This window comes from Hemicordylus capensis, chromosome 4, assembly GCF_027244095.1.
Source record: "Hemicordylus capensis ecotype Gifberg chromosome 4, rHemCap1.1.pri, whole genome shotgun sequence".
Lineage (NCBI taxonomy): Eukaryota > Metazoa > Chordata > Lepidosauria > Squamata > Cordylidae > Hemicordylus > Hemicordylus capensis.
This window is the reverse complement of record NC_069660.1, coordinates 147,528,033-147,551,996: the sequence shown is the minus strand read 5'-3', so window position 1 is coordinate 147,551,996 and position 23,964 is coordinate 147,528,033.

Genomic DNA, 23,964 nt, shown 5'->3' with positions numbered 1-23,964 from the left:
GGAATATCTTACAGTGCTGACATGTGGTCTCCCATTCAAATGCAAATTTGATTAGCAAAGGGGACAATTCATGCTTGCTACCACAAGATCAGCTCTCCTCTGGGGACAAGGTTAGGTAATTAGGAACTCTTAAGATCCAGGGATAATTTCAAAAGCCAAAGTATACGGTTGCTGTCCAGGAAAAGTCTCAGCCTGGCCCAGAAGTCTGTTTGGAAATGCTGAAAAATATTTTGGCACAAATGTGGAGGCTGAGGGCTATGGCATTCTTCCTCAAACTCTCTGCAAAATGTCCTTTTCTGCTAAAAGTGGCTGTTTGCAAGTACAGAGGAACCAAGCTGACATTTCCATGTAGGCTTGTGCATTTCGATTCGGGTACAAAACGTTTTGTGCCCGAAAATGGCAATTTCGGAGGTCTTGTAACCAAAGCAAAATCAAGAATTAAAAACCAGAGATTTTTGTTTCCAGATTGAAATGACTGTGTTTTGGACAGAATGCTTTGTTCTTTGGAAAAGCATTGCCATTGAAATCGAATTCTCTGATTCTCTCCACTCCAGCTGAGGCACTGAGTGATTAGCAGAAGATAAGATATGCAAAAAGCTCTTGAGCATAAATGGTTTAGTTAAATATGTGCTGTATTCAGTTTGATTGAAATGCAAACTGACCTTGCAAAGGGATTTGGAAGACAACATTTTGAGACAGAAATACCCAAATATCTTTGGGAGCTCAATGCAATTCCAAAGCTCTTGCTAAAAGCCATGGTATAAATTGTGTTGAGAAGCTTTTTGAGAAGCTGGTTAGGAAAGTTCTGAAATTACACAGGTTTTTCTTTCCAAAGGTTTACAAAAAAATCTCTTGACTTGTTCAGGGGTCTTTTGAAGAGCTATTTTGTTTTTCTTCTGATTTTTATGAGTTATAGTGGTATCTAAGTTTTGTTGCCCAAGTTGAGCAGTCGAATGTAGTTTAGGCCACAATATAATCTGGTAGGACATGATGTCTAAGGCAGTGGTTCACAACTTTTGCCATTGCAGGAACAGGTCATCCACATGGGACTACAGGAGACAAAAGGAGGGGGGTTGGGAATACCCCTGTCAATCTATTGACATCCCCAGGAATCTTAGTTGCTTCTCTCTTCCTTGTAACCATGATCCATGGTTTTGCACTTTCTTAAATGCAGTGATGATAAATCTCAATTCTGAACAGTAGGCTGATTCATTTGGCCTACGGCTCACTCCATGTCAGTAAAATGAACATTTGAAGCTGTTCCATAGTACAAAGGCAGTTCATTGGTCTATCTTGCTACCTCAAATGGCCTGTGGACACTGTTCCATGGGGAGGCAGTGTTTTTATTGAAAGATTGCTTGAATCCACAAATGGGTTGTGCTACTGTGCTAGTGCCACAGGGACAGGCTCACACCCGCTGCAAAATTCTCAAATAACTGTGCCAAAATATTAAGTGTCGTTGTTGTTCATCATTCTCTTCACTCTTTCAACTTGTTAATGTGGGGCTTCAGGGGCAAAACAGTGGGTTGGGTGGCAGTGCCCCAAGGGTGGTGCACCCAGATTCCAAATAGGGCAAAGGGCTGATTTCTTAGGAATTTTTGAGGTTTACGTGTCTTTTAGATTTTCCCCCCATAGGGAATAATGGAGGTTTCAGCAGCCCCATAACTCCTCCTGGGGGGCACTGGGATGGCCCGAAGTGAGTGGTGGTGTAGTGCACAGAGGGTGCCAACCACCCCCCTGGATTGCTAACCCATTGGGGTACTGGGCTTTGTTGTTTCTGAGGTGTTGAGTTTAGATTCTCTGGTAGCAAATGAGATTTTTAATGAAAAACCAGGAATCCACTCTCATATGCTACTAGAGAATCTACTCTCAGAACACCTCTAGAACAACAAAACCCTGTACTTCAGGAGTTGGCAACCCATGTGGGTGGGTGGCACCCAATGTGCACTACACCGCCACTTGCTCTGGGACACCCCAGTGCCCCTCAAGTGGCATTATGGGACTGCAGATACCTCCATTATACCCTATGAGGAAAATCTGAAAGACGCGTAACTTCATTAATTCTTTAAAAATCAGCCCTTTGCCAAATCCCTCTGAAAAAATTGTGGTAGTTTCCTTGTACCAACTGGGCACTACCACCAACCACACTCCACTCTGGGCCACCCCTCCCCCCCTCATGATACTATACTTTTCCTGAAACCTGCATCATACCCTATGGGGAAAATCTGAAAGACGCACAAACTTCAAAAATTCACCAAAAACCAGCAGTTTGCCCAATTCCTTTGAACTTTTTGTGGTAGCTTCCACTCATTGGGCACTATAACCCCCCCACCCACTATTTTGACCATGTGACCCATTTTTTAATCTGAATTTATTCGGATTCGGATTAATTCAGATACAAAACAAAACTGGGGTGAATCGGAAGGCTTCATTTCAGACAAAATACAAAATGGGGTCGATTCAGATTTGGTACAAATCGAAACAGATAAAATACCAAATGTGCAACCCTACTTCCCTGTCATCAGTGCTGTGCAAGAAGGTATGGAACATCACATAAACTACATTAGCACATAATGTGAAACCGCAGGTCCAATAGACCCACGGTTGCTCTCCCGCCTCCCTCTGCTCTCCTGTCAGCATTTGGACATAATAGACAGGAGGCTCTTTGCAGTCAGGGAGACTGTAGAGAGTAGGGGGAACTGGCTGCATGGGCTTCCTTGTTGACTGAAGGACAGCCCTGGCAGCCAATAGCAGCTGGAGTGACGGAGGAGCTTCCTCCCTCAACCCAAGTTGTGGCAGAGTGGGACTGCAGTGCAGTGTTCACATGTAACTCTGATGCCAGAGTTAGATGCAGTGAAACCACTACAAACCGAAGATAGAAATCTGAGCCTTGGGAAGAAAACCACGAGTAGATTTTCGGTCCAAATGCACACATTTAGATGATCAAAAATTTCAACCAGAGGCCCCTTCAACTCTGTTTTTGCTTTACGTGTGAATGTGGCTGTAAAATACCTAGGTAATTGATGGACTCTCCCTACCATCTTATGCTGTGCTGCTGGAAATATAGGAGAATCCCTCAGTTGCCTAGGTGGGTGACACTCGCTAACTTCCAAGAGGCTCTCAGCACTGTGCAGGAAAGTAGGGATGACTGTCCAAATGTAATGCTGAAAAGACTGTGCGTGTTGCCTAGTACTGGCCGTCTTTCCCCCTTCCAATACAATGGATGAACATTGCCCAATTTTGTAGGGTCCCTCATAAGTACTGACAAAAGACAGAGTTCAACCTATCAATAGTGCTGCGGTGTTAGGACTGATTCAGCTCCACCTTACTTTAGTTTATAGTCCTTCCAGGTCACGGAGAGCAAAAGGGCAGTTAGGACAGAAGCCTACAATCAATATTGGATAGAGAAGGATGTAGCAAGGTTGAAAGAGGCCCTGGGGTGCGATATGAGGCAGTGGCCAGCCACCACCTGCTGTCATGGCTCTGCTGCTTGCCTTTGCAGCTGAGGCCTCAGCCACAGCCTCCATCACCCACCAGCCAGCAGCTGCCTGCCTTTGCCAACAGCACCTAACCAATTCCCTGCTGGACACAGTCTGATGATACTATGCCAATGTACTGCCCAGGCCTGCCTTAATGGGGCCACCTGTTTCTGCTTGGATGGGGCAACTCTGTGCCTGGTTGGTAATGCAGCTGACACTGGATGAGTGGAGAGCAGAGGTGGGCAGGAGATGCTGGCAGGTGGTCCCAAGACCTGCCGCCCAGGGCTTTTGTCCCCTCTGTTCAGTGGTGACTATACCACTGGGATAGGTGGAGTTACTACAGAGTTTTAGAACCCTTTACTATCTAGGGATCCCACTGATCTACAGCTTACCTAGAGATGTAAAATTTCTGGAATACTGAAGCCATGGAAAAAATATGGTTTGTTTTTGTTTTTAAAAGCACCCAAATAAAATTTGGGAAAATCTAAAAAAACATGCTATATTTTCTTGTTGGCTCTAGACTTTAAACATATAAAATGTGTTATGTATAGTATAGGATATAAACTTGTACTTTTTGGTAGATGCATGAAATTTAAACATATATCTTAGTTATATCAAACAATAATTAAAATATACACCCTCCATTAGAGACAGAAAAAGAAGCTGCATGCACACACAACATTTCTAGCGTTATTAACCGTAGGAACAGAGGAAGCTGCCATATGCTGAGTCAGACTATAGGTCCATCTAGCTCAGTATTGTCTATACAGACTGGCAGTGGCTTCTCTAAGGTTGCAGGCAGGAATCTCCCTCAGCCCTATCTTGGAGAGGCCAGGGAGGGAATTTGGAACCTAGATGCTCTTCCCAGAGCGGCCCTATCCCCTTGGGGGAATATCTTACAGTGCTCACACTTCCAGTGCTCTCATTCATATGCAACCAGGTTGGACCCTGCTTAGCTAAGGGGACAAGTCATGCTTGCTACCACAAGAGGCTTAATTTTGTTATGGTCATGATCCATTTGAAGCCCTTATCTTTCTGCTAGCTGCTTTTTGCTAAAGAAAAACTAACTCTGTCAGAGCTACTAATGTGCTAACCTACTATGATTATTAATGTATTTTGGCCCTAGCTTATAGCACACTCAGAAAAACTAAAAAAGATTCATTTGGCCAACAGTAAGTTAAAAAGATAACAATATCTTCAAAAAACCACAAATAAGGGGAATGAGGAATGCATCCAACAATATTTCAAAGTCAGAAAAGCAAAGCCATTGTATTTTCATTCTGAAGCTTTCTAATCATTGTTGTACCTGAAACACTACCAACATATCCACACACACTTCTGTTAAAAATGGTTCCAGCTATTACAGAAGTAGCTTGGAAGAAATCTTTTATTTTGAAATTAATCTTCTTAATTCAGCATTTATGTAAATCAATTGGAAAGTGTCCACAGAGATAACGCCTGCATTTCTGATCATATTTTTGGTATCAGAAAGAAGAAAAATGGAACTGAAAAACAGAATAGTTAGATGGATTTACAGGTTTTATCTGGCAGTTGGCACTGTGAAATTCTTGTGGGCTGCTGTTTACTGTTCTTTTGCTTGTATTCTTCTCCTTTGTAACTCTTGTTAACATTCCTGTTATTTAACTGTTTGCCCAGACAGACACATTGTGGCCAGGCATTTCTTGCTTGCCCCAGGCTAACCTCTATGGAAGCATGAGCATTTGTGGAGAGTTTATTGGATGGAGATCAGGGTGGGTGGGGCTTGGTGAGCCATTGTGACTCTTGCCTGCCTTGATCTCCATTCAGCATTGGAGAGGCAGTCTCCTCCCACAGGGGTATAACTGTAATTGTGCAGACTTATTCAAAGAAAATGAGGCCCCACACTCCTCAAGGAGAGGGGCCACCAACTACCCCTCACCCGCCACTGCTCATCTACTGCAAGGCCCCATGCCAAGCCCTCAACCCCCTTCTATTCTCATGTGAGAGCCAGCGCTCGTCCCTGCCTTGCTGCTGCCACCTCCTCCAGCCTCTTGTCTCCTCAGCATCTTGCTGCCTCCTGCTGCCGCTGTCATTACCTGGTCAGCTCTTGCAGCAACAAGCAGGTAGATGGGCTGTTCTCTCTCAGCATCAAGGCGCATGAGCTGTTGTCATTTCCTGGCCGTCTCTTGTGGCAGCAGGCAGGTGGATGGGATGCACTATTACAAGTACAGGAACCATTTCTGTATGGCAAGTCTGATCCGGGAGGTTGGTTGCCATCTGTTTCTTGCCTTGCTCCTGCGTCTTTAATAACAGCAGGATATACCAAAATGAAGGAGGTGGAGCTTTTACTGGCAAGGAGAAGAGCAGTGGGGAAAACTTGTCAGCTTCGTTTCTTCATATTGAAGTTTAATTATTTTTATTTTTATTTTGCAAAGCATGTTAATGTTTTGTAGGATTGTCAGCTTTTCAACCCAATGTGTAACTCTGCCTTTAACAGTGGCTTGATCGGTTGCCGTAAGCTGATGGCTGCTCTTTTCTGCATGCTGATAAAGGTTCCATCCACGTTTGCTGTGTATCCAGCGGCAGTGAAAGGTACAGCTACAGAAGCTGGTTGAAAAGTTGGCAATCCAACTGCCTTGCTTTCTGCCACACCTTTTTCTTTTCCCTGCAAGCATCCAGAGAGCTATTGAACCTGGGGTTAGCGTTTGCTGATTATAATGGGCACCGAGGGAACCTTGTGCTCAGCTTTATTGTACCTGAACTCTGAACTTCCTTTAACGACAAGTAGTTTGTGCAGCTGTTTGCAAACAGCTCTTTCCGATTTGCTTTCCAAAGTTTTATCTTGCAAACGTACAGCATGTTAATTTTAAACACCCTCCTGAGCGGAAACATTAATACGACATAAAATAAATGTGTTGGAATTTATTTTACTGGAGTGTCCAATTACCTTTTTATTGCTTCAGTTCTGGGTCTGTTTCATGTAAATATATATAACAGGGAAGCCACTTACGGGTGCAAAATGGTTTATGCAAAAGCAACCTTTCCCCTTTCTGTGTGCCAATTAAAGAAGCTCTGTGAGATGTGTTGAATTGTATACCACTTAGTTTCCTGAGCAATGGTGGATCTGTTCAGTTCTGTCATGTTTCATTAATATTGCTTTGTGCTCCCCACTTCCCCAAGTGGTAGAATGTTCTAGGGCAGTCTCTTAGAGGGTCTGTTCCTTATAGTACTCAAGACTTGTAATGTTTTTACAATATCTCTTTATTTAGAAATATGCACGCTGAGGAGGGCAAAAACAGGAAAGCACCCAGACAGACTGCCAGTTTTTAAATAAAATCAGAAGAGCTCTACAGGGGTGAAGTCTGGTGCCTCTAGGATGCCCAAAGTAGTACACATCACCACCTCCACACCTTAAAAACACGATATTGTTGATTACTTCCTTCTTTCTACTATTTATGGCAGCCCCTGATTCATGATTCAGGCAAAGGTGATTCATTTATGTTTAGCACATGGAGAGTAACTGGCCCCATTCAACCCCAGCACGGTGTCCAGACCTTTGGGGGACATGGAGCAATCTTTTCCTTTATTCTTTTTCTTTGTAAACTACTTTGAGAACTTTTTAGCTGAAAAGTGGCATATAAATAATAGTAATAAGTATATTGTTGAGTTGTCCTGAAGCCTAGCCTATCTGACTCTTTCTCCTTTGCTATTGACATTTAGTCTTTCATGGACTAAAATTCCTTCACCCAGGAAAAAGCCCTTCTTTTCTGATCATTTCCCCCCCCAAATTCAATTTTTATTGATTTTCACAGTAATAATATTGTCATTCATTACAATATACACAAAAGTGGACTTCCCGCTCACATCTCTTCGTGAATCATCGGCTATAGAGTTTACCCTTGCTATAATAATAATTCAAAACATAAATTTAAACCCTTACAAACACAGTTATTCTACCCAACCTGCAGTTTTTTTTACTAAATTTCAAACCCTGCTGTAAAGTCCATAGTAAAGGAAAATTACTTCTATTCTGATCATTTAGCAAAAACTCTGTTTCATGCTCTTTTCATATCTTGCTTTGACTACTGAGACTGGTCCTGGTAACCCAGGCAGCTTGTGTTGTGAGAACGCCCTCTTAATGACCCGGGTCACACAAATGGCCCACACACATGCACGGTGGCCCCCAAATGGCCACCATGCGCACAAACAGGGCCAAAACAGGTGAACTGGCCCATGAAGACTCAGCGGGAGGCTGGTGGGGGGGAAGGGGATCTGGCAAAGATCCCTGTGACTGCAGCAGCACCCCCACCCTTGAGGCCACTGAAGTCCTCAGTGGTGGTAAGTCAAACTTTTTAAAAACAAAATTTAATGTCACCTAGCACCCCTGAACCAGCTTGGGGGGTGGGTGGGATTGGCTCAGCCTCAAACCAAACTGGCTCAAGCTTGAACTGGCTTGAGACTGAGCTGGTTCACACATCCCTAATAGGCCAGACCACTGCTCCAGACTAAGTAAATTGGCCCGCCTCATAGGAATGGTCTACCTGCCACATGAGGTGAGTAGACCTGGCCTCCAGCCCAGACTTGGCATGTCAGCTCATCTCGGAGGATTGGTCTACGTAACACTGATGCACTAAGTCCAGAGCAGAGACCTGGTCTACCCGCTCACCCCAATCAGTAGTCTCTCCCCAGAAGAACAGCCCTCCAAAATGGAGTTCAGAACACTCAAAATGTTTCAACTCAAAATGGGGTTGTTCTGAGCTCGAAATAGGCCCTTAATCTGAAGGGCGGTTTTATGGGTGTGTTTTTTTAGCTTGTAACACTCAAAACAGCCCATTTTGAGTCAGAACATTCTGACCTTGAAATATTTTGCACATCCCTAATGTTCTTCCTTATTGCTCCCACCATGAGGTAGCAGGCATCCACCTTACAAAGTTTGACTTTTAAAAGGACTTTTCCTCTTTTCTCATGGAGTCCAGAGAATAGTGTGAGTACCATTGCAGTCTTTTCTGAGGCTGTGGCCAATGCTGCAGCCTTAGATAAGACTACAAAACCCAGGAGCACCTGTGTACTCCATGAGGAAAAGGAAAAAATAACAGTTCCTTCTAAAAGTAAAGCCACAGCAAGTGGCTACTTGTTCCATCTTGGTGGAGACCAAGGAGGAAGAATACAGGCTTTTCTCCTGTCTCCTGCTGGTCCTGGTAAATAGTTATTTTTTTTTGGAGGGGTGAGGCTAAAGTGAAAATTCAAGGGGCCAATGGGTTCAACTTGAAGCAAAGCTGGCCCTCTCCGTGAATTTGAGGTGTGCTCAGGCAAATATAGGCCCCTTTGAAGCTCCAAAGTTGTCTCCGACTCTTGTCTCCTCTGTTGAATTTAGATTGCAAACTGATGATGATGAACAACAATAATACAAAAGTGCAGTGGAATTTGTAATGTTTTCACTTGGCAAACACAATATTTTTCACATAATAGTGCATTTACTGTACTGTAATAGGAAATGCTGCCATTTTTGAATATGATGCACTTTTATATTGGCTTGTTTTTGAAGGGGGGAAATGAGAAATTCTATTTTAAGCCATGCATTTTCTTTGAATTCCAGTAAGGCTATTTAGAATCATAAGGGTCTCTGTTGTATGTTCAGTGCATACAGCTCCCTTTCCATTAGCCTGGGCTATTATGATGAGTTCTTGCAGATCTGTATTTGCTCAGCTTGAACAAGAGCAATGAGAGCAACTTAAAGAATAATTGTTAAATAAGCTGAAGGCAGCTAGTAATGTTTTGCACAGATAACACTTCTTTTACTTTCAAGCAGTGACTTTTCCTTCTAGCAGATTCTTGTATTTGTTTTAGCCTATGTTCCCCTTTGAAAATAATCTAATCTGTATATCCAGCTCATCCATGGATGCATTTGCTGACTTCCTTCCACATGACCCCAGTTAGGCCTTTCCCCCTTACTGCCACACCCATACCTTGTACAATTGCTATATTTTCAAACTGTCTTTAAGAGCAGCTGTATGCAAATATTAGTAGGTGATAATATTTATTTCTTTATATTTATTATTAAAATTTTTATACCGCCCTTCCAAAATGCTCAGCCCTCATAATAGTCCTCATGCATCACATTCAATGCATATACAATACGTGAACAGTACACACACATATAGATCTGTATGTACAGTAATTTCATCATTGTTCATCTTTGGACATTACGCCAAACCGGAGGCAACCATGCCAGAGGTTCAGGTTTGTGGTTGTCTGAATGCTGGAACCTGTGGTTCTGCAAGAAAAGCAACCCAAGGTTTCCGATCCCAAACCTGAATTTGAACCCTCAGTTGCACTCCAGTTTTCCTGCCAAAACCTCAGGTCAGAAAGTAGTATTGTGTCATCCGAAGGCAGGAAGCTTTGAAACCAGAGTTGAGGGTGGGAAGCTCCTCCCTCTCTCCTTCTCTGATTGGCTGTCATGTCTGTCCTTCATGTGAAAGAGGTATTTATTTATTTATTTAGTACCACTTATTATACCACTATAATAAGGTGTGATCAATTGCACTCTTAGAAAAGATCACTGATAAGATTAGATTAATGCAGGCTGCAAGAGTAGAATCACAGTTTCACCATATTTGGGCAGATTATATTTATTAAATTAACAGTATTAAATCTGATTTTGGATTTTCTTGTAATACATGGAAAATATGATTGTTAAATGTACTGTGTTATTATGTGATACTGTTCTATATTATTATGTGAATACTGCAAATAAAAATTACCAAAAAAAATTTATTTAGTACATTTATATTCTGCCCCATACAAAAAAGTCCCTGGGCGGTTCACAATATAGGTAGCCCATGCAGCCAGTTCTTCCCTGCTTTCAGGCTTCCAGATTCCATATCAGGATCGTCACTCTGGGAGCATGTCAGGGGGAATGGGGGCAGATTTGTTGTTATGTGCAAAGGCACCCATTATGTCCAATGCACATATAGCAGTTCACTTCCTATCTCTACCATCCATTTGAGGGACCCACTAAATGGTTCATTTTAAAATAAATGCATGTACAGTCATTCACACAAGCATTTTCAGGTATACAGTCACCAGTATGCATGTCTGAAAGGGGCTTATATATACCTCTATTGTTGTTTTGAAAAGCTCCTCCTGCTGATTTCTGCAAATGAAGTTGCTATTAAAGGCAGAAGTGGCTAGGTCAGTCCCCCCCCCTTTTTTTTCCTAGTCAGCCATATTTCATTGGCCCAGTCAGTCCAAGGCCTTTTCTTTTCATTCTCATGATGAAGGAATACAGGTGGTCATTTACCAATTGTTCACTTACTGACCTTGCTGTGTGTGTAACCACTTGGCAACGGATTACACACAAGACAGCAAGAGGGAGGAGGTTCCCATTATTAACACACACACCCCCACACACACTTTTACAACCCCCTGATGAATGCTTGAGTTCCTCACAATTACTAATATTCTTGAGAAGCTCAAACAGCAGATGAGGTGGTAAACTATTTTCATGGACTGTACTACTTCAGACTGCAGGTGGGGATTCCATGATGAAATGCTTTCCCATGGGAAAATTCCCTACCTGTATAAAATTAGCATTTTATAGCAGCAAATAAATATAGCCGAGTATATATAAACACATGATTTCCCATCTGCAGTATAAAATGGTACAGTCCAGGAACAGTGTTGTCATCTCATCTATTGTTTGTCTATACTAGGCCATACTTTGGGGGTTATTGATTTATTATACGTTAGCAAAACCTTCAGGACTAAATGATGTGCAACACAAACATTTCATTTCCCATTAGGGATCTTTCTGAGAAAATGGGGCAGCCGAAGGATAATCTTGCCAAGACTACTCAGCTCTTCCATGAAGGAAGGAAGATGAATGGACCTTAATAGTGGTAGTTTTAATGCACATTTGTCAATATGAAAGGGTGTACGTGGTGATCCATTGTAAATCATGTCCTTGATGAAAAAGGTTATTTTTTTATGATAGTACGTCTAAAAATGTCAACTAAGGAGTTCTACAAGCATAGCATACTTTGTCTACAGTTGTCTGGAAGGACTGCTATCTGTTTCCTAGATCTGGCTTCAATTCTAAGCCAGTTCAAATGGTACCAGAGTGGTTTGGTTGTTGCTTCCCCAGTTGCTGGATCCATGGATGCAATCCATGGTGGTTATACAAGCAAATACAGAAATAGATTACAATTCTATGTTTCATGGATGTCAGGCAGGCATTGGCAGGAGAAGAAAAGCCTATCACCATCCTAACCTTTGAGAGTGATGACAATAATAATAATGAATAATGAATCATCATCATCATCATCATCATCATCATCATCATCTTTATTTGTTAGCCACCCCATAACAAATTGTTCTCTGGGTGGTCCACAACGGAGGATTAAAATACAATAAAAACACATCTATATATTTAATTCTCCTGGGTGTGCCTTGAAATGTGTATCCTGGTGCCCAGCTGATTGGCTTGGAGGCAGAGGCACCTGGTAGGCTGAGGCGCACCCAGGAGGCCAGAGGCAGTGGCGGGCCCGGCCACAGAGGCAAGCGGTGTCAGTGGGCCCGTCTGTGGAGGCAAGTGGTGGGCCACGGAGGTGGCACTTGGCCAGGCGGCCGGAGATGGGCAGAAGGGGGGGGGAGAGGTAACTGCTGGCCCCAAAGAGCACACAGATGCTCTGTGCGGGGTTGGCTAGTAACACATTAAACCATAAGAGACAAAAGAAGAAGAAAATAAAATACAAAGTGCAAAATGAAGCAGCTTAAAAACTCATTTTAAAATTCAGATCAAATCTCAAAACCAAAATTTAAAAGGCCTGGATGAACAAAAAGTCTTTAATAAAAGAACACAGTGACAAAGCCAGGCTAACCTCATGATAAGATGTATTCTAAGGTATATGAAAAGTCATGTTAAATAATCTTAAATATGTATTTATGTTTACATTTCTGTCCTGCTCTTCCTCCATTGAGCCCAGAAGTTCATGGTTATGTTTATCCCCAGAAAAACCCTGTGAGATAAGATAGGCCGAGAGAGAAGTGACTGGCTCAAAGTCACCTGGTGAGTTTCATAGCTAAATGGGGATTCGAACTCAGGACTCTCCAAGGACTTCTACATACATGGCTTTTAGTTTGCATTTCCTCCGAAATTATTATCTTGTTTACACAGTCAGACAGGTGTTATTGACTGGTTTGTTTTATCCAGACATCGCGTCCTTCCCAAGGATCTGGGATGGCTGAATTTTATTGTCAATTGTTATAGATATAGTCGCAGAATATAGGCTGTTATTATTATTATTATTTATTAATAATAATTTGATTTCTATACTGCCCTTCCAGAAATGGAGGGTGCAAGTCCACATATCATCTGGATATACCCCAAAGTCTCAGCAGGCTATCAGGGACCAGTTCACACACAATTCTGCTTTTTCCTGAATTACTGCTGCGCATTCTAGCTTAGGTTTAATTATGTCTGGGGTTAAAAAAAATCCTCTATTTGCAGTGGCTTTTTTAAAAAAACTGAGCATTCTGGTATGCCCTGACACTTCTCTTGCAATGTGTGGAGGCGCCATTGCCAATAATTCGGGTTTTTTCAAAACTCACACTTTCGTAGCTTTAACAAAAAACCTTCAAGCAGTGCCAATCAGCTTCAGAAAGAGCCTGCAGCTCAGGAGGGGCTTTCACTGGGGATCAGAAGAGAAGGTATGAAGCCTTGCCTGCCTGCCCCCAAACCCAGCCGTTGCTCCCTCACCACTTTGTTTTTCTCATCTCCTGCCAAGGTGGGTCTGATCAATTCAGCAAGACTGTCCTAATTCGTCCTGACACCTACCCTATGCTGTGCCTGCAGAGGGGAGCGGGCTGGCAGCAGGAGTGACTATCGCCAACCAATAAAAGCTGCCCCCCTCTCTCTTCCTGCATCCCGCCCCACCCCCGCTTTGCTGAATTATTGAGCAAGTTGCTCCTTGCCAGGTTGATTTCCAAAAATATTTGAACACAATGGGAGAGTCTCACAATTTGCAAGGAACTGGAGACTTTGGTGAACTAGTGGAACATCAAGTGTCAGCAGAAGACACCGCCTGGCAACTTGTGTCACCGATCTTCTACAAGGGCTAAATGAAGGGGAGTTTGGAAGTTGTGCTTGATATAGTCTGCTCTTTGAGTGATTTGCAATTGCAAGCGCTGGGGGTAGTGGGGGAGGGGTTGTGACAGATTGGTGAAATTCTGTGGAGGGAGTCCAAAAGGGCAGGGGGAGGGAGAAATTCCTGAGTTAAACGCAAGCACAAACAGGAATGCAAAATGTGGGCTTCTTCTGCTTTGCCTCCATCTAACTAAGACCAATGGGTCAGCCTGGTTACCATAGGAACATAGAGACTGCAAATCAGACAGCCTTTACATATGCAGAGGTTGCTTGAGGATGCCTGGAAGCTTAAGAATGGAGACTACATGTTCGATGTTCTTTGTGTTATAAAAATCAGCAAAGATTTGGGTCAGATTCATCAGGTTTGGGTTAAGCGTTCTCTTCTTTTTGCTAGTCAATATTATGGAATGCTGACTGTCAAAATAAATAATAATAATAACAATGAAGGGAGGCGTCTCTCGTCTCCTCCTGGGATGTGATTGGTTGGAGAAAAAACCTGGAGCAAGCTGCAGGAACGCACACCGGAAAAAGATTCACAGGGAATGTGAAGAAGAAGTGACCCTATGTGAACGGCCCATCTAATCACCCAAATTAAACAGATGCAAATCTGCCGCAAAGCAGATTTGCTGTTTGGATACCTTGCAGCATGAAGCCATGTCTGGATAACTCTCAGGTCTAGTCCAGCACTCTAACCACTACACCACACTGGCTCTCCTTCTATGTCTCCTTCTAGACATGTCTGAAGCAGCCTTGAAACCTCCTTAGGTTAAACTTTTATCCTCAAAGGATAAAAGAAGAGGTAGAAAGAGGCTTGATTATATAACAGGGTGTATACAGGTACTTCCTCTGTGTAGGAAGTACACTGTTGTGAATGGAACTGGCTGTGTAGGAAGTACACGGTTGTGCACAGAACTGGCTGGTCCAATTCAGTTTGGGTCTGGAACGGACCCCAATTGGACCAGGCCAGTTCAGTCCAGCACCTCCTCGAGCACACCCCCCCTCGGTTTGGTCCAGTCCGGAGGGGGGGTCACAAACATTTTTTTAACTTACCCCCTCCGTGGGAGTTGTTGGAAGTGGCTGGGGGCGGTTCATGGAGGTTCCCTCTCCCCCCGCCAGCCTCCCTTGATGCCCATACCTGCCATCCGTCAGGCTCTTCGGCCCATTCATGCCTTCCTCCTCTGGTGTGGCAGCCATTTTGGAGGCCGCTGCACCTGTGCAATTGGCCTCTGCATGGCCTGGGTCATGCAGAGGCCAATTGCACAGGTGCAGTGACCTCCAAATGTCCACCACACTGGAGGAGGAAGGCCTGAACGGGCCAAAGAGCTGGCTGGATGGCTGGTATGGGCATCAAGGGAAGCCGGGAGGGGGGACCTCCATGAACCCCACCCCCCTGGCCACTTCCAACAACTCCCCTGGAGGGGGTAAGCAATTTTTAAAAACATTTTTAGATTCAACGTCGAACCTGTTTGCACATCCCTACCTCTGTGCCCAGCACAACTGCCCAGGTCTGTGCTGGGCAACTAATGCCTAGGTCTGACTTATTACAAGCTGATAAATCCTCCCTAGACAGACTATTCGTAGATGAGTTGCTTGTGGCTTTGGAAAGATTGAGGCAGAGTTGGTTGGACATTCCATTGTTTTTCTTCAAGGCCATGGCTTTCTTAACATTGATATACCCAGCCCCAAGTTCTGCCCAACCTTTGTACTGTGAGAAGCCCCAGTTTGCTTCGTTAATCATATGCACTCACAGGACCAGCTCAAGGTTTGCCCCTGCTCCTGAGGTAGTTTGGTGAGGTACCTCCCCTTTGCCATACCAAATGCTGCCTGGCAAGCTCTCCGACTCACCTGGAGGTGCAGAAGTGTTGCGACTCCTCTCACTCCCTGGATTTTAAAAAGGAAGGGAAAGGAGGAGGAGGAGGAGGAGGAGGAGGAGGAGGAGGAGGAGGAGGAGGAGAGAAAGAGTGCTTGATAGCAGAATGATGAGGAAGATGTTTCCTCTCTATCCCACCACTTTTCCATCCTCCACACTTCTTTCTCCTCTTCCTTTTTAATATCCAGGGAGTAGGAGGGACAATGGCAACGACTAGCACACCAAACTATTGGTGCATTGCCAAGGAAGGGTGCTGGGATGAGGCTGGCAGAGTTGGGTGGATGCTTGGTGTGGTGGTGGTGGGGGGTACAAGTCACCCCCTGTCACTTCCTGCCACTCTACCTCCTGAGCCAACTGTACTCAAGAGGTAGATTGACAGACTGGGACTGTGTACTCAGAAAAAATAAGTTCTTATAGGATGATATTAATGGCAAGGATCTATGATGGAAAGAATATTCATCTCAACTGATAAATATTCATTTCAAATGACCTTTAAAAATTGGATAATTCTTTCTGTTTACAAGTGGCCTGTGCACATCGAAAAGGCTGCATATGAATGGTGCTGGATTTAGTGTATTCAAATGCTGCTGTATTTGATTAAGTGCTGTCAAGTTGGTGTCAACTCTTAGCAACCACATAGATAGATTCTCTCCAGAATGATCTGTCTTCAACTTGGCCTTTTTCTTCTTCTCTCATTTAATTTTTATTGATTTTTAACAATGATAGCATCCATAACAAACACAACAGACAAAGTTGGACTTCCCGCTCATCTCTTTTCGTAAAATAACAAATATAAAGTTATCTTCTTACAATATTAATTAAAAAAAACAAACCACCATAAATTCAAAGCTTAAAAAACAAAAAGAACCATAAGCCTACCCTCCCTGCTTTTCAGCCTTCAAAATCTGCTGCAAGATCTATATTGAAGAAACACTTTAAATACCACTTCAGTGTTATCTACATATTAACAACTATAACAGACAGTGTTGTCTAGATATTAACAACTATAATTTACCTTATTATAATTAATTAAAAAAACAAACCCAATAACACACATTTAAAACTTAAGGAAAAAAAAGAAGTTTAGGGAAAAGGAAAAGGAAAAAAAGAACAGAAAAGAAAAAACCCATTAATCTACCAAATCTGCATTTCAAACCAGTCCAACTATAAAATCCATATTAAGGAAATAACTCTTTACATATGATAGAAGATAAAGATAAAAGTAAAGAAAAAATAGTATAAAATAGAAAAGCCTCAAACCATCCTTGAAACTTTCTAAGCTTTAATTTTCTATCCATAATTATAGGTTCTGTCATCTCCACATAGCCCCAAAGTCTCTATCAGCCAATCTCCCCAAAAACATTTGGTCTTCCACTTCGATACATATGTTGCTCTAGCCAACATAAAAACATAGATTAAATTATTTGCAAACATTCTCTTTATAATATTCCCAGCAGGAAAGACTCCAACCCCCCAGGGAACATCACCCCAATATTTGCTTTTATATACCACTAGTATTTTTAAGCCCGTTATGATAACGGGCGCTAGCTTTCTATCCTGTCTTTTCTCTCTCTCTCTCTCTCTTTCTGTCTCTTCCCCCCCCTTGTCCCCTCTCTCTTTTTGTTTTTTGTTTTGTTGTTGTCTCTGTTTTTGTTCTTCCTTATTTTGCTTTTACTTTTTTGGGGGGGTGGGTGGATGAATAACGGCCAAAATGGCCCATGAGAAGGTGGCCGCCCCCGCCTATCGCCCTCCCGCGCACCCAGCTGCCGGAGCCCACCTTACCCGCTCCAGCCCGAAGGAGAAGAGAGGAACTCGGAAACAGAGCTATTCTCTGTGTTAAGCTGCTGCCTATACTGTCGCAATGGACGCAATAGGCGTCCTTTGCGTCCATAGCGGCAGTTTGAGCAGTGACTTAGCACAGAGAGGAGCTCTGCTCGTGAGCTCCTCTCTTTTCCCTCGGGCTGGAGCGGGTAAGGTGGTCTTCAACAGCTGGGAGGGCGATAGGCGGGGGCGGCGACCTTCTCATGGGCCATTTTGGCCCTTAATCTTTTTGGGGGGGGAGCGGGGAAGGTGATTTTGGGCAGCTGGGAGGGCGGGTGAGCAGGCGGCGGCGGCGGCGGTGGCTGTGAGCGGGCTTTGCCGCCACCTCGCCCAGCTTCATTTTGGGCAGCTGGGAGGGCGGGTGAGCAGGTGGCGGCGACGGCTGTGAGCGGGCGGGGGCCTCGTTGGCGGCTTCGCCGCCACCTCGCCCAGCTTCCCTGTCCCCCGTCTCGGTCTTCCCCCGCCGCCATTGCCCTCGCCTTTTTCAGGGCGGCCGCTTCTGGTTGCCTCGGCCTCCTCTCGCCGTGCCGCAGCTCATGGCTGAGGCGGCGGCTCCGCCGCCGCCTCGGCCACTTTCCCCCGCCGCCACACACCAGCTAATGGCCGCCCGTGGCTGTGGGACACTGGTGTCTGAGGTCCTGTGTCCCTTGGGCTCTTCTGGGCCTGCGCTTTGCGCAGGCCCAGAACAGCCCAGGGAGGCAGGGACGCAGATCCCCAACGTTCCAAAGCCACGGCCACTCACTTAGCCTTTTATTATATAGGATGTCCCAGTAGGCCCCAGCCCTCCCACCTATCCACCACATGAGAAAAGAAGAAAGAGTGAGAGAAGAAACATGAAAATAAGAAAACCCTCAACATCTCCACACCCCTCCAAGATCCACCCCCAACCTTTTTATATATCAATACCAATTTTTTTTAATATCAAATACCATCTATAAATCATTGTGTATTAAATTGACTTCTAAATATAACATTGAATAAGTTTTAACTCATTGTTCCATAGCTTTTCCAGTCTGCCATTTCTATATTGTACCCAACATATTAAACCCAATTTGGCATGACTGCCCTAACCGATTCCTCTCTTGTCTCCTCCACAAGCAACAATAAAAATTCGGTCAGCTATTAATTTAATGAAAAGCTGTACTGAGGAATCTTTCATTAGTTTGTTTCTTTTAGCTATGTCTGAGATCAAACTAAAAGCTGTCTTGGTCTGGGTCTCATCAACTGTAATTCCCACGAGTGCTGTAAAGTCTTCTCCATATGGTTTTCCAATCTTCTGGTAAAATATTTCTAAAATGTCTCTAAACCTTAGAAATCTCTCTTCATGTCTTGATTCCGACAGGGCCACCCTATCTGGGGTTTCTTCTCCACTGTACTTCAATGGTTCCATACCCCTCATCCCAGGCTCGACCCCGAGTCCAAGTTCTTTATTATCCCCCACCAGTTCGTCAGTATTTGAGGTCTTTTCCGGTTCTTCCATGTTTCGCCTCATCTGGGTGACTTCTGTAACAACTTGTTGGAGTATAATAGTATTTAATACGAGAACAGCTGTGTTTGACAGCAGGATTTGTTTTATTTCAAGCAAGGTTTCCATGGTGACAGACACTCCAATTTCCCCCACAGCTGTATCCGAAATCAGAAAGTTCTTAACTTGTATATATATCCAACTTTGCTAGAAGTTGTTGTTCCTTTTCATAATGGCATGCAGGGGTTAAAGAAAGGAATTACTTGCACAGCCAGTTTTAACCTTGATCTCGAAATCGTAAGTACCAGCCTGTGTTTATTTTACAGATATAAACAGTTCTGTGGCATCTGCGTCTCTGGTAGCCGAAATTTTCTCACAGTAATGTGAAACATCTGTTGCTTCCATTTCTCTCATTGGTTAAAGGTAGTGATAGGCAGAATAAGCAACAAATAGAAAATAGCAGAACGTCTCTTTTTAAGCTTTGAAACTTCATAAATCTCTTCTTAGAATCCTCTTTAAAATTCAAAACCTACTAGTCAACTTCTTCCCTATATTAGTAATTCAAAATTCTTTAGTGTTTAGTGAACAAAGGAGATAGTATTCGTTTCTTTAATTATAATCCATAAAAGAACTTACAGGCTTATCTGTGGTGTCTTTCAGAGCACAGGAGGAATTTCTCTCTTATGTCGTCTTGCTTCACTGAAAGAGGCGAACTTCTTGAACTTAAATCATTAATTATATCCAAATCGTAGAGATTGTCTGCCAGAGCAGCTTGAATCGTGAAGATTTTCCTGAGGAGGAGGTTAGCAAAAATGGATCCCCATTCTCTGTCGGTCTGCCTAAGTCAGATTTATTGAGCTCATCAGCTCAACTTCTGTAATGGCAAGCCGCATACGGGAAGATGTGGGTTATCTTGAGCCTTTGTCCTTTAATCTGGGACGGCGTGGGAGGGTTTTGAAGCCTCAAAACCCTCTTTTTCCTTCCTCCTCAGTCTCCCCTTAGAAGAGGAGCAGGCGCTGCGGTGGCAGTCCCAACCGGAAGTTCTCTTCAACTTGGCCTTTAAGGTCTCTCAGTGGTGCATTCATTGCTGTTGTAGTCGAGTCCATCCACCTTGCTGCTGGTTGTCCTCTTCTTCTCTTTTCTTCAACTTTTCCAAGCATTATGGATTTCTCAAAGCAGGAGCTGGGTCTTTGCATAATGTCCAAAGTATGATAGTTTGAGCCTGGTCACTCGAGTGAAAATTCTGGATTGATTTGTTCTATGATCCATTTGTTTGTTTTCCTGGTTGTCCATTGTATCCTCAAAAGTCTTCTCCAGCACCAAAGTTCAAAAGCATCAATCCTTTTTCTATCTGGCTTCTTTAAATTTCAGCTTTCGCATCCATAGAGTGTCATGGGAATAACCACTGTCCGAACAATTCTAATCTTTGTAGGTACAGACACATCACAACATCTAAATATCCTTTCAAAGGCCTTCATTGCAACCCTACCAAGTGCTAGTCTGTGGCGTATTTCTTGACTGCTGGATCCTTTACTGTTGATGGTCGATCCTAAAAGGCAGGAGCTATCCTCCAGTGTCTTCATTATCAATTCTGAGGCTGGTTGCTGTACACATTGTCGTTAGTTTAGTCTTCTTTACATTTAGTCATAGTCCTATTTTTTTCACAATGCTCCTTGACTTTCACTACTAAAACTTGCAGATCATCCACATTTTCAGCTATCAGAGTAGTGTCATCAGTGTAGCGCAGGTTATTGATGTTTCTTCCTCCAACTTTAAAACCACACTAACCTTCTTCCAATCCAGCTTCTCTCAGTATATGTTCAGCATATAAGTTGAATAAATAAGGAGAAAGTATGCAGCCTTGTCTTACTCCTTTGAAGATCTGGAACCAGTCTGTTTTTACCATGTTCTGTCTGGACTGTGGCTTCCTGTCCTGTGCATAGGTTTATCATGAGAACAATGAGATGTTCTGGGACACCCATTTTCCTAAGGATATTCCACAACTTGATATGGTAAACCCCAATTGAAGGCTTTTCTGTTTTTTTTTTCTGTTTTGATTTTTACCAAATCTGAATCAACCCCATTTTGTATTTTGTCCAAAATTAAGCCTTCCAAATCACCCCAGTTTTGTTTTGTATCTGAATTAATCCAAATCTGAATTAATTCAGATTAAAAAATGGGTCACATAGTCAAAAGCGGGGTGGGGGTTATATTGCCCAGTGAGTGGAAGCTACCACATAAATTTCAAAGGAATTGGGCAAATTGCTGATTTTTGTTGATTTTTTGAAGTTTGCGTGTCTGTCAGATTTTCCCCAAAGGGTATGATGGAGGTTTCAGGAAAAGTTTAGCTTCACACAGGGGGTGGTGGTGGGTGGCCCAGAGTGGAGTGTGGTTGGTGGTAGTGCACAGTTGGTACAAGGAAACTACCACAATCTTTTCAGAGAAATATGGCAAAGGGCTGATTTTTAAAGGATTAATGAAGTTACCCGTCTTTCAGATTTTCCTCATAGGGTATAATGGAGGTTATGGAGAGTAGATTCTCTAGCAGCATATGAGAGTGGATTCCTGGTTTTTCATTAAAAATCTCATTTGCTACCAGAGAATCTAAACTCAACACCTCAGAAACAACAAAGCCCAGTACCCCAATGGGTTAGCAATCCAGGGGGGTGGTTGGCACCCTCTGTGCACTACACTGCCACTTGCTCTGGGCCACCCCAGTGCCACCCAGGAGGAGTTATGGGGCTGCTGAAACCTCCATTATTCCCTATGGGAAAAAATATTAAAGACATGTAAACTAGGAATGTGCGAAACGTTTCGGATACAAAACGTTTTGTACCCAAAACAGCCTGTTTCGGGTGTTTTGTAGACAAAACAAAACACCCATTTTCCAGATCCAAAAGTTTTGTATACAAAACAAAACGTCCCTGTTTCGGCTACAAAACTTTTTGTTGTTTCGGACCTCCATTTTGTGGTGCTCTCTGAGTCAGTCTCCATTTTGTGTTTGACATCTCTTTGAATTTCCCACCCTTCCAGCCTTCTGATCAGTGACATAAATCATGGGCTGACCGGCTGACAATTCCCTCCTTATTCCCCATTGGCTCTTTTGCTTCTTGCCACTCTTTACTGACCCCACATTGGCCAGAGGGAGGGTTGCTAACCCATGGGTTGCTGGGTTCTGTTGTTTCTGTGGTGTTCTGAGTGTAGATTCTCTGGTAGCATATTATTTGTTTGTTTGTTTGTTTGTTTGTTTGATTTATATACCGCCCTTCCAAAATGGCTCAGGGCGGTTTACAATTAAAACAAGCCACTAAAACAATGAAAAGCTAAAACAAATTAAAAACAATATATCAACAATTAACAATTTAAAAACATTTTAAAACAACAATTAAACAGTTACAGTAATTAAAAGCCCCCAAATCAGGTTAGAATTTAAAAACCCTGGAAAGCCAGGCCAAACAAATACATTTTAAGGGCTCTCCTGAAGGCTAATAAAGAATTCAAATTACGGATTTCCGCAGGGAGCGCATTCCACAGACCCGGAGCAGCCATAGAGAAGGCCCGCCTCCAAGTCACCACCAAACGAGCTGGTGGCAACTGGAGAGAAACCTCCTCAGATGACCTTAATGTGCAGTGGGGATCACGCAGAAGAAGGCGCTCTCTAAGGTAACTCGGGCCTAAGCCGTTCAGTGCTTTAAAGGTAATAACCAGCACTTTGTATTTTGCCTGGAAACATATCGGCAGCCAGTGCAATTGTTTCAAAATAGGCGTAATATGGTCTCTCCGGGTTGCCCCAGAGACCAATCTGGCTGCCGCATTCTGAACTAATTGAAGTTTCCCTTACTACGTACAAAGGCAGCCCCACGTAGAGCGCATTGCAATAGTCAAGCCGGGAGGCATATGAGAGTGGATTGTTTTTCACTTAAAATCTCATATGCTACCAGAGAATCTACAATGAACACCTCAGAAACACAAAACCCAGTACCCGAAGGGCTTGTTGGTATGGAGGTGGTTGGCACCCTATGTGCACTACACAGCCCCTCGCTCTGGGAAACCCCAGTGCCCCTCAAGTGGAATTATGGGGCTGCTGAAACCTCCATTATTCCCAATGGGAGAAATCTTAAAACACACGTAAACTTCAACAATTCACAAAAGATCAACAACCCTTTGCCCAATGGAGAAGAGAACTGGTCTTGTGGTTGAGCATGACTTGTCTCCATAGCTAAGCAGGATCTGCCCTGGCTGCATATGAATGGGAGACTTGAAGTGTGAGCACTGCAAGATATTCCCCTCAGGAGATGAAGCCACTCTGGGAAGAGCAGAAGGTTTCAAGTTCCCTCCCTGGCTTCTCCGAGATAGGGCTGAGAGAGATTCCTGCCTGCAACCTTGGAGAAGCCGCTGCCAGTCTGTGAAGACAATACTGAGCTACATAGACCAGTGGTCTGACTCAGTATATGGCAGTTTCCTATGTTCCTAATTCTGGAAGTTTCCTTGCCCCCATTGGTCACTACCACCCACCACACTCCACTCTGGGTCATCCCTTTCCCCTTGATTTGAAGTGATACATTTGCTGGAATCCCCATTATTCCCTATGGGAAAATTCTTAAAGATGTGTAAACTTTTAAAATTCACAAAAAAAACAGCCCTTTGCCTAATTCCTTTGAAATTTGGGTGGTAGCTTCCACCCATTGGACACTACCACCACCACCCACTCTTTTTGCCCTGGGACCCCTTTTAAAAATCCAAATTGATTTGGATTCGGAAAATTCGGCCACAAAACAAAACAGGGCTGATTCGGATTCAGAAAATTTGGGTACAAAACAAAACGGGGATGTTTCGATTCGGATACAAATTGAAATAAGAAAATTCCAAAATGCACACCCCTAATGTAAACCTCAAAAATTCCTAAGAAATCAGCTCTTTTCCCTATTTAGAATCTGGGTGTACCACCCTTGGGGCACTGCCACACAACCCACTGTTTTGCCCCTGAAGCCTCACATAAACAAGTTGAAAGTGTGAAGAGAATGATGAACAATGATGACACTTAATTTTTTGGCACAGTTATTTGAGAATTTTGCAGCGGGTGTGAGCCTGTCCCTGTGGCACTAGCACAGCAGCACAGCCCATTTGTGGATTCAAGCAATCTTTCAATAAAAACACTCCCTCCCCATGGAACAGTGACCACAAGTCATTTGAAGTAGCAAGATAG